Here is a 12,631-nt window from a genome sequence, read left to right as displayed (position 1 = left end):
TATTCTGGAGTAACTGGACTCCCTGCCTGACCTCCATCAGCATCTTCCCTCTCCCTTATAAGCAGCCCAGTGGGGAGGGAGACCCTTCCCAGCTATCAGGGAGCCAGGCCCCTCCCACTTGCCCTAATTACCTTTGCCTCCTTCTCACTTCTGCTCTCAGAGACCCACAGGAAATTGTGTCCTCACTCTCTGCCCCCCAAAATCTGTTCCTGGAATTACCTTCCCTTCCTTGTGACTCATTTTACATATGGACTCTGAGATTCTGGTCTCACTCCCAATCTAGGACTCCGTGAATGGGTTGTCAGTGAGAACATGAGTGTGTGTGTGTGCACGTGTGGACCTGTGTTCACTTGGGCATTGCATGCCTGGGGCACAGGGGACACCATTCAGGAAGCAGGACTTGGTCCCATCCTGCCTTTTAAATTAGGAAATTGACATCAGAGAGAAAAAAAAAAAATGAATGAGCAGCCAGGGAAGTGACTTTCCACAGTAGGAAGAATGCCTCTCACTCTTCCAGCCCTCCCCTCAAGGTGGGATTCTGGAAAGTCGTTCTTCTGGGATCATCTGCCCTGTAAGCCTTCAGAGATGACCCAGGGAAATGGAGGGGTTGAAGGTACTAGAAACAGAGCTATGTAAGGCTCAGTCACTTGTAGTGATTGAGAGCCTGTTCTCTCCGTCTCCCTACAGGAGAAGCCGGCTGGAGGTAGGGCTCCAAAGAGAATGGAACTTTTAAAGATAGAAAGCCTGGGGCACCTGGCTGACTCAGTCAGGAGAGCATGAGACTCTTGATATCATGGTCATGAGTTCAAGCCCCACAGTGGCGTAGAGCTTACTTTAAAAAGAAAGAAAATGAAGCTAGAAAGCCTGTTTTTGGGGGGCAAAGAAAGTCATTAGGAGCTGGGAGTTGGAAGCCCGGCTGGGGAAGCCAGGCCTCACAGAAGAGCATTTCCAGCCTTAGCAACAAAGGCGATGTTCACTGTGTGACTGCCGTAAGTCACCCCACCTCTCCAAGATTCAGATCCCTCATCTGTAAAATGAAAAAATTATTTTTCAGCTCTAGTTTCTGTGATTCTTTTTTTAATTAAGTTTTATTTTAATTGCCGTATAGTTACATACAGTGTTATATTAGTTTCGGGTGTACAATATAGTGATTCAACAACTCCATCCATCACCGGGTGCTCATCACCACGAGTGCCCTCCTTAATCCCCATCAGCGGTTTCACCCATCCCCCACACCAACACTCTGGTCACCATCAGTGTGTTCTCTAGAGTTAAATGTCTGTTTCTTGATTTCTCTCTCTCTCTCTCTCTCTCTCTCTCTCTCTCTCTGTTGTGTGTCCCTTTGCTCATTTGTTTTCTTAAATTCCACATAGGAGTGAAATCCTATGGTATTTGTCTTTCTCTGACTGACTTCTCTCACTTAGCATTATACTCTCCAGCTCCATCCATGTTGTTGCAAATGTCAAGATTTCATTCTTTTTTGATGGCTAACTTCTGTGATTCTAAAGTGGTGAGCAAATATGTTCAGAGAGCCCAACTTGGGCTGAAAGAAGGAATTTCAGGGTTGAAGATCTGGAGTCTTGCAAGAAGGATGAAGAAAGTTAATTATGGGGCCAGTGGGGCCTGCCGTTACTCTGAGGACTCTTGGAGGCAGGGAACCTGTTGGGTCCAGAACAAGTACAGAGCAGGAAAGCAGCTGAGCCTTGGGGCAGAGAGAAGGCAGGGGTAGATCCAGAAGGCAGTGCCCCTGATGTTGCCTCATGCTCGCATGGCCCAGAGATCCTAAGGAGAAAATCCAAGTGGCCAGGAAGCTGTTGGTCAATCCAAAAGACAGGAAATCTGTGCACTTTTATGTTCTGGAAGGGGTGTTTGGTGAGGGCCTTTGCTTGGTGTCTCCAGAGTTTTGTAGCCAAGTTTTCTAGTTCAGAAATGTTAGCATCCGCTTGGCTATTAGGACAGAGAAGGGACCGGGGCACCCCTAGTGGCAGAGTACGGTGACTGGCGGCAGCAGCACGTCCTCAAGACTTAATGCAGGAGCGGGGGACACAGTGTGAAGAAGCTGAGGGGAAGGCAGTGGGGGAGGGTACCGTCGGTAATGGAGACACCACCCCCCTCCCATCCTGACTCTGAAGAAACAAGGCAGGTGACCAGGGAAGGCTTGCAGCAGAAAGCTGCCTTGGAGGATAAACCTCAGAGGGAAAGGACTAGAAGCCCAGCGCATAGGCAGCTAGAAGCCAATGGGCAAGGGAGGAGAGGGGAGGAGAAGGGAGGGAAGATATCCCTTTCCACGGATGTGCCTTGGCCCCTGCCCAAGCGAAGAGGGGCAGATTTTCTGTCTTGTCCCAAGCCCCTGCATCTGCCACCTTGTTTACCTCGTGCCTATTTATAGCTGCAGGCTCCAAGCCTGGCATGGCACTCTGCGATTTATATGACTATAAACCTCCAAAGGGCACCAAGAGCTGGCAGGGCACGGATAAGACAGGGGCAGGCCTCCCAAGGTCAAAATGGCCACCCTCCCGCCCCTGCTGACCTTATACCCCACTAAAGGGCAAGAGTTCATAAGGCCAGGCTCAGGCAAAGAAGAGGTGAACGGGAAGCCACAATTACCTCTTTGCCTCTCTCCTCCTGCCCCGGGCTTGCCCAGTTTAGGATTTGGAACAAATTAGACAGGACCTGATTTGTTTTATTTTGATTTCCCTTTGGGATGGGGTAGGGAAGCTCAGCGTGAGAGGGTGGATCTCTTCAGGGAGGGTTTGAATTTGGAGAGAGTGGGTAAATCCAGAAAGGGGATCTGCAGCCCAGCTCCCACTTGCCCATCCACTTAGGAGAAGGGAAAAAGAGAATCATACCTGGGGCACTCCTGGTCCCTGCTTGTCTTCTGGAATGCTTCTGGAAGCCCGAGCTGGCCCACCTCTCACTTAGAATGGGTTATGCCCAGTGCCTGGGCCACCAACCACCATGGGATTCTGCTAGGGCAGCTCATTGCCCAAATCCTTCCCTTTAGAGGCACCCTCCTCAGCTTCTGGCTGGCCCTCTACTTCATGGTCCTCTCCACTGCCTTCCAGCCCCCCTTGTGTTCTCACCCCACTTCTCCCCCAAAAGTGCTCCACACTGTGCCTGCGGTCCCTGCTCCTTCTGCGGACTCTCCCAGCCTCCTGCTGTGAACTTCCCCCAAACCTTCTGCCCTGGTCCCCACTCCATGATTTATCACATGAGCATTAAGGCTGGACATAGCTCAATTTGTGTGTGTGTGTGTGTGTGTGTAAGAATGCGCTGGGTAGGTGGAAAGAGTCACAAGTCACAGACCAAATGGATGTGAACATGAAGGAGAAGAGAAACCCAGAATGACCTTCTCCTTGACTGTTTTGTTATTTCTCATCAAGCTCTAGTCTGCTGGACTACACTTAAGGGCTAGCAGAGAGGAAGTGTCTCTCTTAGAGCCAGGGTGACCCGGTGGCCATTTCTGGCCCTCCTTAGGCCCTCCCTTCCCCATCACCATCATGGGCCTTAGCCCTCTCAGGAGTGGACTAAATGTGGTGGGGAACAGGCAGAGCTGGGCTCATGGGTTGCCCACCTGGGGCCAGTCCTCTAGTGGGGAGAGGGGCACTGGAGGACACTGAATTATCAGTCCACATAGACTCCTGCCTGGGCTTGGTTTTGGCCCCAGAGAGGGATTAGGCTCTGGGTAAAGTAATACTCCAGAGAAAAGAGTAGGTCCCAGGGGGATGGGCCCATTCTCAGGCTCACTCCTCCCTCCCCCTTTCCTAGCCCAGCCCACAGGGGTGGAGAGGCAACTGAGGGAGCCAAATCAAAATCATTTCCTTCTCTGAGGAGGGGAGACAGGAAATGGGGAAGATTCCAGAGTCCAGAGAGTCCCTTTCAGCCACTTACTAGTCCACTTTTTACCTAGTGCCTTCTACAGGGTGAGGGTGGGGGATCTGGCAGACAAAGGTCGTGTGAGGATGGGGTCTGAGGACCCCCGTGAGGGTGGGGTGCTGTGGAGAGAAGCCAGGAGGACCTGCGCAGGGCTGGGAGAACTGAGCTTGCCCTTTTGCCCTCCCCCAGAGGGAGGCAGCAGAGGACCATGGGAATTGCCCCATCCGGCAACTGGCAGCTCAGTTCCTTTTGTGCCCACTGGCCACGGTGGGGCCCATATCAAAGGACTCACCTGGTTTGGTTTCCCCGCATCCAGCCCCTGCCCCTCTGCTGGAGAGAGAAGGGGCAAGTCAGCCTGTTCTTGACTTGACCCCCACAGCCCCTCTCTTCATTCCTAACCAGAGGCTCCTCTCCTTCATGTCTGGAGCTTAGAAAACATACTTTTGTTCATTCTTCCATCTCCTTACATTCCTCACGCTCAACCTCCCCAATTCCCTATCTGGCACATCGCCTTGGGGGCCATGACCCAGCCCTGAGTCACCGCCCTGAAGAGGCCCATTCTGTCTGGGGTAGCTGCTCTGTACCTGCTGGGCCATGACCATGACAACTAGACATTATTTGCATCTGATTCCCAATCTTCCCTAGGGAGTTTTGAATGAGGGTCAGGCCCCCATACTCCTGATGTCTCTTTTCTCCTACCCACTTGCCTGGGTATGAGGACCAGATCTGGGCCTGGGGATGCCCAGGAAGACAGTCCTCATGCTGTGGGTCAGGCTGGCATGGGGGCAGTGGCTACGTGGAGGAAATCTGAGATGTGGCCTTGAGCGAGGGGGAAAAACCAATGCCTCTGAGCCTAGAAACATCCCCCTCCCTGCTAGCATGGCACCTCCATGGTCCCTCAGCCTGGCTGGAAATGGGGGAGTGGTAGGGGGGGCAGCAGGGAGCATAGGCAGGTGGGGAAAGTAAATAGTAGAGGGGAAGGCACTGGTCAAGGAACTAACATCTTGGTTGCTGGCAGCTCAAAGTTAGGACACTAGAAGGAAACCAGAAGCTTCAAAGTTAAACCCTGGGCAGAGAGAACATCGCCTGAGGGGGCACCTGGGCATGGGGTGGAGGGAGCTAGGGACAGAATGGCCTTAATTTAAGGATGATCTTACCTAAAAGGAAGGTAAGGGTGAACAGATTTTTCGAGAAGAGGGCCAAGGAGTTATTGTGAACCCTCGATGGGGTGTGAGTGGCTGAGAGAACGGAAGACCTGAACCCTGGGAAACAGAGCTGAGATCCTGATAGAAAGGAGCCCACCGGTCAGTGACCAGTACAGCTGGAGAGAGGCAGAGTTGGGGGGTGGCGGGAGGTGCTTGTCTCTCTTACCCCGTCTCCTGCTATTGGTGTCAAGAAGCCTGGGGCTCAAAGCGTCTAGGATGTAAGGCAGCAGGCACCTTACAGGTCATCTAGCCCAGAACCCATTTCACAGATAGGAAAAGAGAGGCTTGCTGGGGGGAGGGTGGCACTGGGTCCCAGGCTGTACGACCGCTTGGCCATCCATGAGCCTATTTCTCAGACCCCACGTTAGCCTCATCATAGGGAACTCCAGACTGATCTGCCTGTCCCGTAGACTTATTCCCTGATTAAGTTCCCTTCCTCCTTCTACATGGAGCACTGGGTGTTATATGCAAATAAGGAATCATGGAACACTACATCAAAAACTAATGATGTAATGTATGGTGATTAACATAATATAATAATAATAAAAAAGTTCCCCTCCTCCATCTGCCTTGTTGCTGCTCTATGTTTAGATCCCTCCAGATCTGCCTGCCTGAGGAGCCCTGGTTGGAAAACCTTCCTTTCGTTTCCTATTCCAGACTGGGGCTTCTTAGGGGCTCCCTTTGCAACTCGAGATGTCACTGTCTTTCTATTAAAGTGTCTCTCCCACTCTGCCTCTCCCTCTTTCTCTCTTCTCCAACCGCCTCCCCCCACCCCTCCTCTAGATAGAGCCCCTGAACTGCTGAGATGAATCTCTCAAGCTTATGGTTCTGGCCTGTTCCTGGTAATTGAGCTGTGCTCCCAAGTAGGGATGGGGGAGAGAGGCAGTGGCAGCCTGGGGTCTAGTTCTCCCCCCCCCCGACTTAGCCCCCCCCCCTGGGATCCAGCAGAGAGGGTAAGCAGGGGAGAGGTAGTGATGCTTCCTCTTCTCAGCCTGCCTTCTCCAACTCTCTATCTCCCCGGCCTCCCCTCCCTGCTTCATCTTCAGCACAAATCACATGGTGACAGCCCCATCCAACCTTTGGGGAAGGGTTTGTAAATGTGTCTTCCTTAGCTCTGATCTCCAAATTGTTCCTTTTATTGCATTTGTCACGGTGAAGATTAAAGTCCCTGGGTGGCCTGCACCACAAATCACATTGTGTGCTCAGGCAGCGGCTGCAGGTTGGGAACCGATGGAGGGGTCCAGGCCCTGCACACATGGCTGTCCGTGGTGTGGACTTGTCCCCGGGAACAGGAGATGGGCCCCTGCTGTTGCTGTTCTGAGCTGTTAGCCCTCTTGAGAGCACAGTTTGGGGTCTCTTCCGCCAGGCTGTCTTCCAGGCTCGCTCTGCCCGTTCCATAGAGGCATCACTACCTACATCGGCCTCACCTGTTTCTTCCACTAGCCAAGAGGGAAAGCTGTGTTCACATCACGGATATTTCAAGATACACCTCTGTATCTCTGGCCATATCCATCTCGAGATCTCATTCTGGAAACACTCTGAGTGGGTCAAGGGCAACTCGGGCCCAAAGCCCCCAAAGAACCCGCATCCAGGACAGGAAAACAGCTGATCATACCTTGCCCAGCACCTCCAGACCCTGACATTCATTCTCATCCTGCCACACAACTGGATGCAGAAGGGGCACAGCTGAGACAGAGACACAGCTGAGGGACGGAGAGGACAAAAGCTGCCTTCTACACATGCACAGAAAAACAGTTCCTTTCCTACCCCCTCATGAGGTAGGCTTCCTGCCTGTCCCTCATGCACATTCATAACATTCAAATTTATGCCGTAATCTCCGCCGCTCCATATGTATGAGCCTTTGATGGGTGTTTGGGTTTATGGGATGCACCCAGCCCTCCGTTCCCTCACCCGCCCACCGCCTCCAACCACTGCAAAGATGCTCGTACATAATTGACATCGGCAGATTCTTTCATTATACAAGATTTAGCATCTGCTCGGGGATTGCTCGCTCCTCACTCACTATAGATGACTTTTCCCCGAGTTTCCTATTATCAATTCAAATTAGCCCCATTTCCCCACCCGACCAGTGCAGCGTTTACACTTGACAGTGAGGAAACAGCAAGGCTGTAATGGGCTCCTCAATTATTTAGACCCAGTTAGGCCAGGACCCAGAAGGCCTCAACAAGGGGGTACACTGAGGTGGGGTCATCACAGAGGGGAGCACAGGGTCTCCACCACTTGGTCTGTTTGGCTTCCTCACAGCCCTGCACCCTCACTTTCCACCCTGGGGAGCCCTCCCTCTCCCATCCGGGTCTCTAAGGGGTAGGACAGGCCCTTGCTGCCCCCCCCCCCCAGCAGCAGCTCCTCTCCCCCCTCCCCCCCCAGACCCCCCCATCTTGTCTTGGCTCCACATGAATACCGATGGGCTACCAGCAGAAACCAAAGAAGAGGTCTTTGGCACCAGCCTGCCTGGTTCCCTCCCTTTAAGACGTCTCTCTATCTTAAAGTGCACCTCTGTGAAGATTCAAGGTAGTAGGCTAGGATTTTAGAGATAGTGGCAGAGAAAGACAGAGACAGACATTGATGAAAGAGATTAGAATCATGCTATGGAGCCCTAGGAAGAGAGAGAAACCCAGACCCAGAAACAGAGACACACAAGAGCCTGAGGGAGCTGGAGAGATGCTGTTGGGGTGCAGGAGAAGTCACAGGGAAGAGAGAGGATTGGGTGAGGCCCTTTCTCAGACCAAACTGACTGTACAGAACTGTAATTAGGTCAGTGCTGCCCACCCGCTGCTCTGACTAGTCCAGGCCCAGGCTCCTGTAATAACTCCTGGGCCCAGTGGCTATTCAGGAGTCATGGGCTCCCCAGAGCCCACTAAACAGCCCAAGTACAGGGCAGAAGCTCCCAGTCAGCAGGGCGGGCCCAGGCCCTCATTCCAGTCAACCCACAGCCATCTCAAGCAGGGCTCCTTCTGCGCCCCCCTGTGCCTCCCTTCCATCCCCTTCTAGCGCCCAGCCCCTCCCCTTCCCTAGACCAGATCAGTTTGCAAGGGCAGCGATGGGGGAGGCAGCAGGCCGGGATCTGAGAGGCTTTGGGATTAGAGGTGTCTTTCCCATGCTCGGCTTCTCCGGAATCAAAGAATTCCTCCGTCTGATTGGATTTACCCTAAGTCACAGGCGTGTGGGACCTTCTTTCCCTCAGCAACAGCTGGAAACAGCCCTAAATATGATTAATTAACGTTGTAAAAAGCCCCGGACACAATTAAGATTTATGTGTGTGTGTGTGTGTGTGTGTGTGCGTGCACACCCATGCGTGTGTGTGTGTGTGTGTGTGTGTGTGTGTGTGTGTGTGTGTGTTGGAGGGGGCCGGAGTAGGGGGAGATGGGTGGATTACCAACTACCTATAGGGCCCTCCAGGGGAGTGGAGTGATATTTCCTCAGAGACATTCTTTCGATATCCATCCCAAGCAGGGGTCATTTTATCCAGCCTCCAGCTTTTGAGCAGATTAGCCCTTCCTCTGCCCCAGGGGCACTGGGCGATTTTCTGCTCTCCCCTGATAAGGCAAGGGGGGTGCTGTTCTGGGGCAGGTGCTTCATCTCTTTTCCCTTCACCATAAGAAGAGTGTTCTCTCGCAAGCCTCAGTTCCTCTTGCTGGGTCATTCTAGGGATCAGGGACATATGCACGATCCCCCAACATAGGTGCCCAGACACAAGCCCAAAGGGACGTAAAATAGGAACCTCAGAGGAATACGAATAAGGAAGCCACCAACCAAGCTTCCCACCCTTGGAGATGTCTCACTTTCATCCTCAAAGACTCATGTCTCCAAGACAGGACAGAGGTCATCTCTTTGGACTCAGCCCTGCATCTCTAAGATGACAAAACCTCACTTGAGGGGCCCTCTCCTGACACCTGTGTGACCTGGGTAGTCATTCCCTAAGGTGTGGACATCCCAGCTTCGATAAGATGCTTGTGGTGATCGATGTTATTTATAATTCTGAAAGGGAAGGGGCAGGAACACAGTTCCAAACAGCAAATTATCTGAAAATCAGTTCTCAGGAATCTTTGAAAGAGCATCAGATTTTAATTTCTTTTATTTATTGCAACTGATCGATCTACTTCTGTTTTGCGGAAAGGACCAAGCCCAAGAAGAGGTTACCTAGGTTCTAGCACTGATGGCCAAAGATAGAATGGACTGGAAGGAACAGGGAAAAGCTCCAGACTCTGCATCCCCTTCTCAGGATCATTCTAGTGTCAGTGGCCTGAGTGTCTAAGTCCTCTTCTGCTTTATGGCTCAGTCCCCAGGAAGGCTAAGGACTACCTGGATGATTCTTGGGAGAGGGTCATCATACATCCTGATGGAGTCCATAACAAACATGGCCTTAAACCACTACGATTGGAGTTCAACTTCCTGATAGCAAAGCCAAGGAGTATGTGGAACTCCTTGTCAGTGTCCTGCCCCAGTACAGGCTTATTGTGGGGATCAAAGGCAGGAGGGGCATTCCAGAGGCCCCCGATGCATGTGTGTTGGCCAGCTGTGCAGAGTGCCCCGCCACCCCATTTCCAATCACATCTTTCGGGCTCTACAGAGTACTGCTACCAGGGGGAGGGGAGAGGGAATGAGACAGTGCAAGCAACAGACCTGGGTCCCAGTGAGTGAACAAGAAGGAGAGGGAAGAGGCAGAGAGGAGGGAGACTGGCAAGAGGTGGACAGGAAAGGAAGCTGGGGGCGGGCAGCTCCTCTGTGAGTGTCCTTATGCTTTCTTACAGATGCTCTGCTTCTTTGGTGGCTGATGTTGGTGTATACGCAGGTGACCCTGTGCATCTTTGTAGGTCAGTGTGTCTGTGCATGTTGTATCCCTACTCTTTGTCAGTACTTCGTGACCCCATAGCTAGGGATAGTTGTGTCACCAGAAAGATCAAGAAACTGAGGGATTACCCAAGAGACAAAGCAGGGCAACCCGAGTCTTTGCTGAGCACAGTATTTAAAACAAACAAACTGGGCGCCTGGGTGGCTCAGTTGGTTAAGCGACTGCCTTCGGCTCAGGTCATGATTCCGGAGTCCCGGGATCAAGTCCCACATCGGGCTCCCTGCTCGGCAGGGAGTCTGCTCCTCCCTCTGACCCTCTTCCCTCTCGTGCTCTCTATCTCTCATTCTCTCTCTCTCAAATAAATAAATAAATAAAATCTTTAAAAAAAAATAAATTAAAAAAATAAAGCAAACAAACGAACAGGAAATAGAATGCCTTTAGGAGAGGCCTGTGCTTCTGAAGCGCAGCCACAGACCCCACCACTCCCTATTACATTTCACTGGTTGCTTCCCATTCACATGATCTGCCTGGCACTGAAATGTTGAGTCTGTCACCTCTTGCAGGAGAAGGCGATATGCTACTATTTGCCCATGAATTGGCTCCTGAATAATTAGCTTCCTTCAGAGACAAAGGCTAGGGTCTGGCCACCAGATTCTCTGGGACTGAGGGGTACTGGGAACCATTTTTTCTTTTCCTTCAGAGTCAGTCTATCACCTGAACTGAGGGAAGGAAAACAATCCCATCCTTCTACAAGGGAGGGGAACAAGATCATACAGATGATACCGAAATCCAGTCTGCCTCAGTGGGACTCAGAACTTTGCCCACTTCCTCTTCCCTTTACCAAGTCAGTTCGGAGCTGAGGCTAAGTAAGATATGAGAGAGAGAGAGGATGAACAAACACAGAGACCCCGAGGGACTCACTAATGTCCAGTTGGTGTGTCCTGGACATGGGCCTCTGCCAGAGGACGGAGAGGGGTTTGGTCTGATGGGATGGCACAGTTTGTGCCCTCACAGATAGACAGACCCCTCCCTTCCTGTTCAGCATCTTGCAGCCTCCCTACCCCACCCTCCGTCTTCCTGGGAGAAAGGGAGACTTAGGCGTCCCAAAGAAGGTGGACTCTAATGTGTTCTGGAGGCTTAGGAGAGTTAGCTGGGAATGTGTGGGGCTTGATGTGGGGCTGGGGATAGAGATTGCTCTTAGTCCCTGCTTCACCCTTGCACTTGGCTTTCCAGAACTCTCAGTGGACCTAGTAGGTTCAGGCTGCTGCAGGCCACCATCCTCTGATTCGGTCTGTCCCTGGGAATCCCCCATTCAGGGCAGCAGCTTCCAGAACAGAGATCCTGATTACAGCCTTTTGACGTCCAAAGAAGCCTAGACTAGAGATGCGAAGGGAATAAAGTGCACCTTTGAGGGAATATAAGAGTGCTGGTATTTTATAGTCATCATTTAATGACTGTTTATTTTATGCCAGGTAGCGCACCGAGTGTTTTACATACTATATCTCATTAAGGGTTACAACCATCCTGTGAGGTAGATGTTACTACCTCCTACTGCTCAAAGGAGATTGAGGGTCCAGGTTAAAAACTGGTCCAAAGCCACACAGCTACTAAGTGGTGAATGGGCTCTTTCCATTCAGGGGCCCTGCCTCCTTCAGCAAATCAACATAAAACCTGAGGTCAGTAGGGGCGCCTGAGTGGCTCAGTCCGTTGAGTGTCAGACTCAGCTCAGGTCAGGGTCTCAGGGTTGTGAGATGGAGCCCAGCATCCCCCTCCAGGCTCAGCTGGGAGTCTGCTTGAGATTCTTTCTCCCTCTCCCTCTGCCCCTCCCCGCCCCCTTGCACTCTCTCCCTCTCTCAAATAAATAAATCTTTAAAACAAACAAACAAACAAACAATAAAAACAAAAAACCTGAGGTCAGTAGGCAAGGTGGGGGTAGGGCAGGTTACCAGATTCAGCAAATAAAAATACAGGATGCCCAGTTAAATCTGAATTTCAGATAAACAACAAATTTAGTTTAAGTATATCCTATGCAACCTTTGGGATATACTTATACTAAAAAACTATTTGTTGTTTACCTGAAATTCAAATTTAATTGGACATCTTGCATTTTATCTGGTAACTCTAGGGTGGGGCCCAGCCCTGCTCCATTTCCCCCAGAAAGCCCTGAGGGAACCAGGCTTCAAGCGAAAGGTGGTCTGAGCACCACAGACTGCTCAGGCAGCCCGGACTACCGTCATCTCTCCCTGACTGGCTGATGCCTCCACGAGTGGGGCCAGACATGGGGTATGGGGATCTGCCTGTCCCCCCAGCTCTGGATCACACCCATTCACCCATCGGTAGGGCTGGGTCCTTCATCCCAGCATGGAGCTGCTCAACAGGCAGTGGCAGCAGAGACCACGGCGGGGGTGGGGTGGGGGGTGGGGGGGGGGGGGGCAGAGCAGAGGTGGCTAAAAAAAAAAAATAAAGAAGGAAAACCGTCAAGAAATTTGATATGTCAAAAAAGTATCAAAGCACTTATCATGGGAAAAATTAAAACTTCCTGGCATTTACTGTAGGGTGTAGCACTGAATTCTATAACGGGACTGGCGGTCGGGGTGCGGGACTCAACTCTATAACCGGGTCAAGCTCTCCGATCTCCGGACGGCGGGCCTGACTCTGGGTGGGCCTGGGAGGGGAGGCGGCGTGAGCTGCTGCTTCTCCCCCCCCCCCCCCCCCCCCCCCCCCCCCCCCCCCCCCC

The 12,631-nt window shown here is 51.9% G+C and overlaps 1 long non-coding RNA gene across 1 annotated transcript in view; it reads right to left on the bottom strand.

The window, feature by feature from the left end:
• Positions 1-6,416: 6,416 nt before the first annotated feature.
• LOC141374690 (uncharacterized) overlaps positions 6,417-12,631 on the bottom strand; it is a 12,944-nt gene continuing 6,729 nt past the window's right edge. The window contains exon 3 of the long non-coding RNA XR_012381774.1: positions 6,417-6,520. This is a non-coding gene — a long non-coding RNA (uncharacterized lncRNA). The remainder of the gene's footprint in view (positions 6,521-12,631) is intronic.

Source organism: Callorhinus ursinus, unplaced genomic scaffold, assembly GCF_003265705.2.
Source record: "Callorhinus ursinus isolate GAN/ISIS: 27379988/994484 unplaced genomic scaffold, GSC_fseal_2.0 scaffold20, whole genome shotgun sequence".
Lineage (NCBI taxonomy): Eukaryota > Metazoa > Chordata > Mammalia > Carnivora > Otariidae > Callorhinus > Callorhinus ursinus.
Note: the sequence above shows the minus strand (reverse complement) of the source record. Positions and strands in the feature narration are given on the sequence as shown.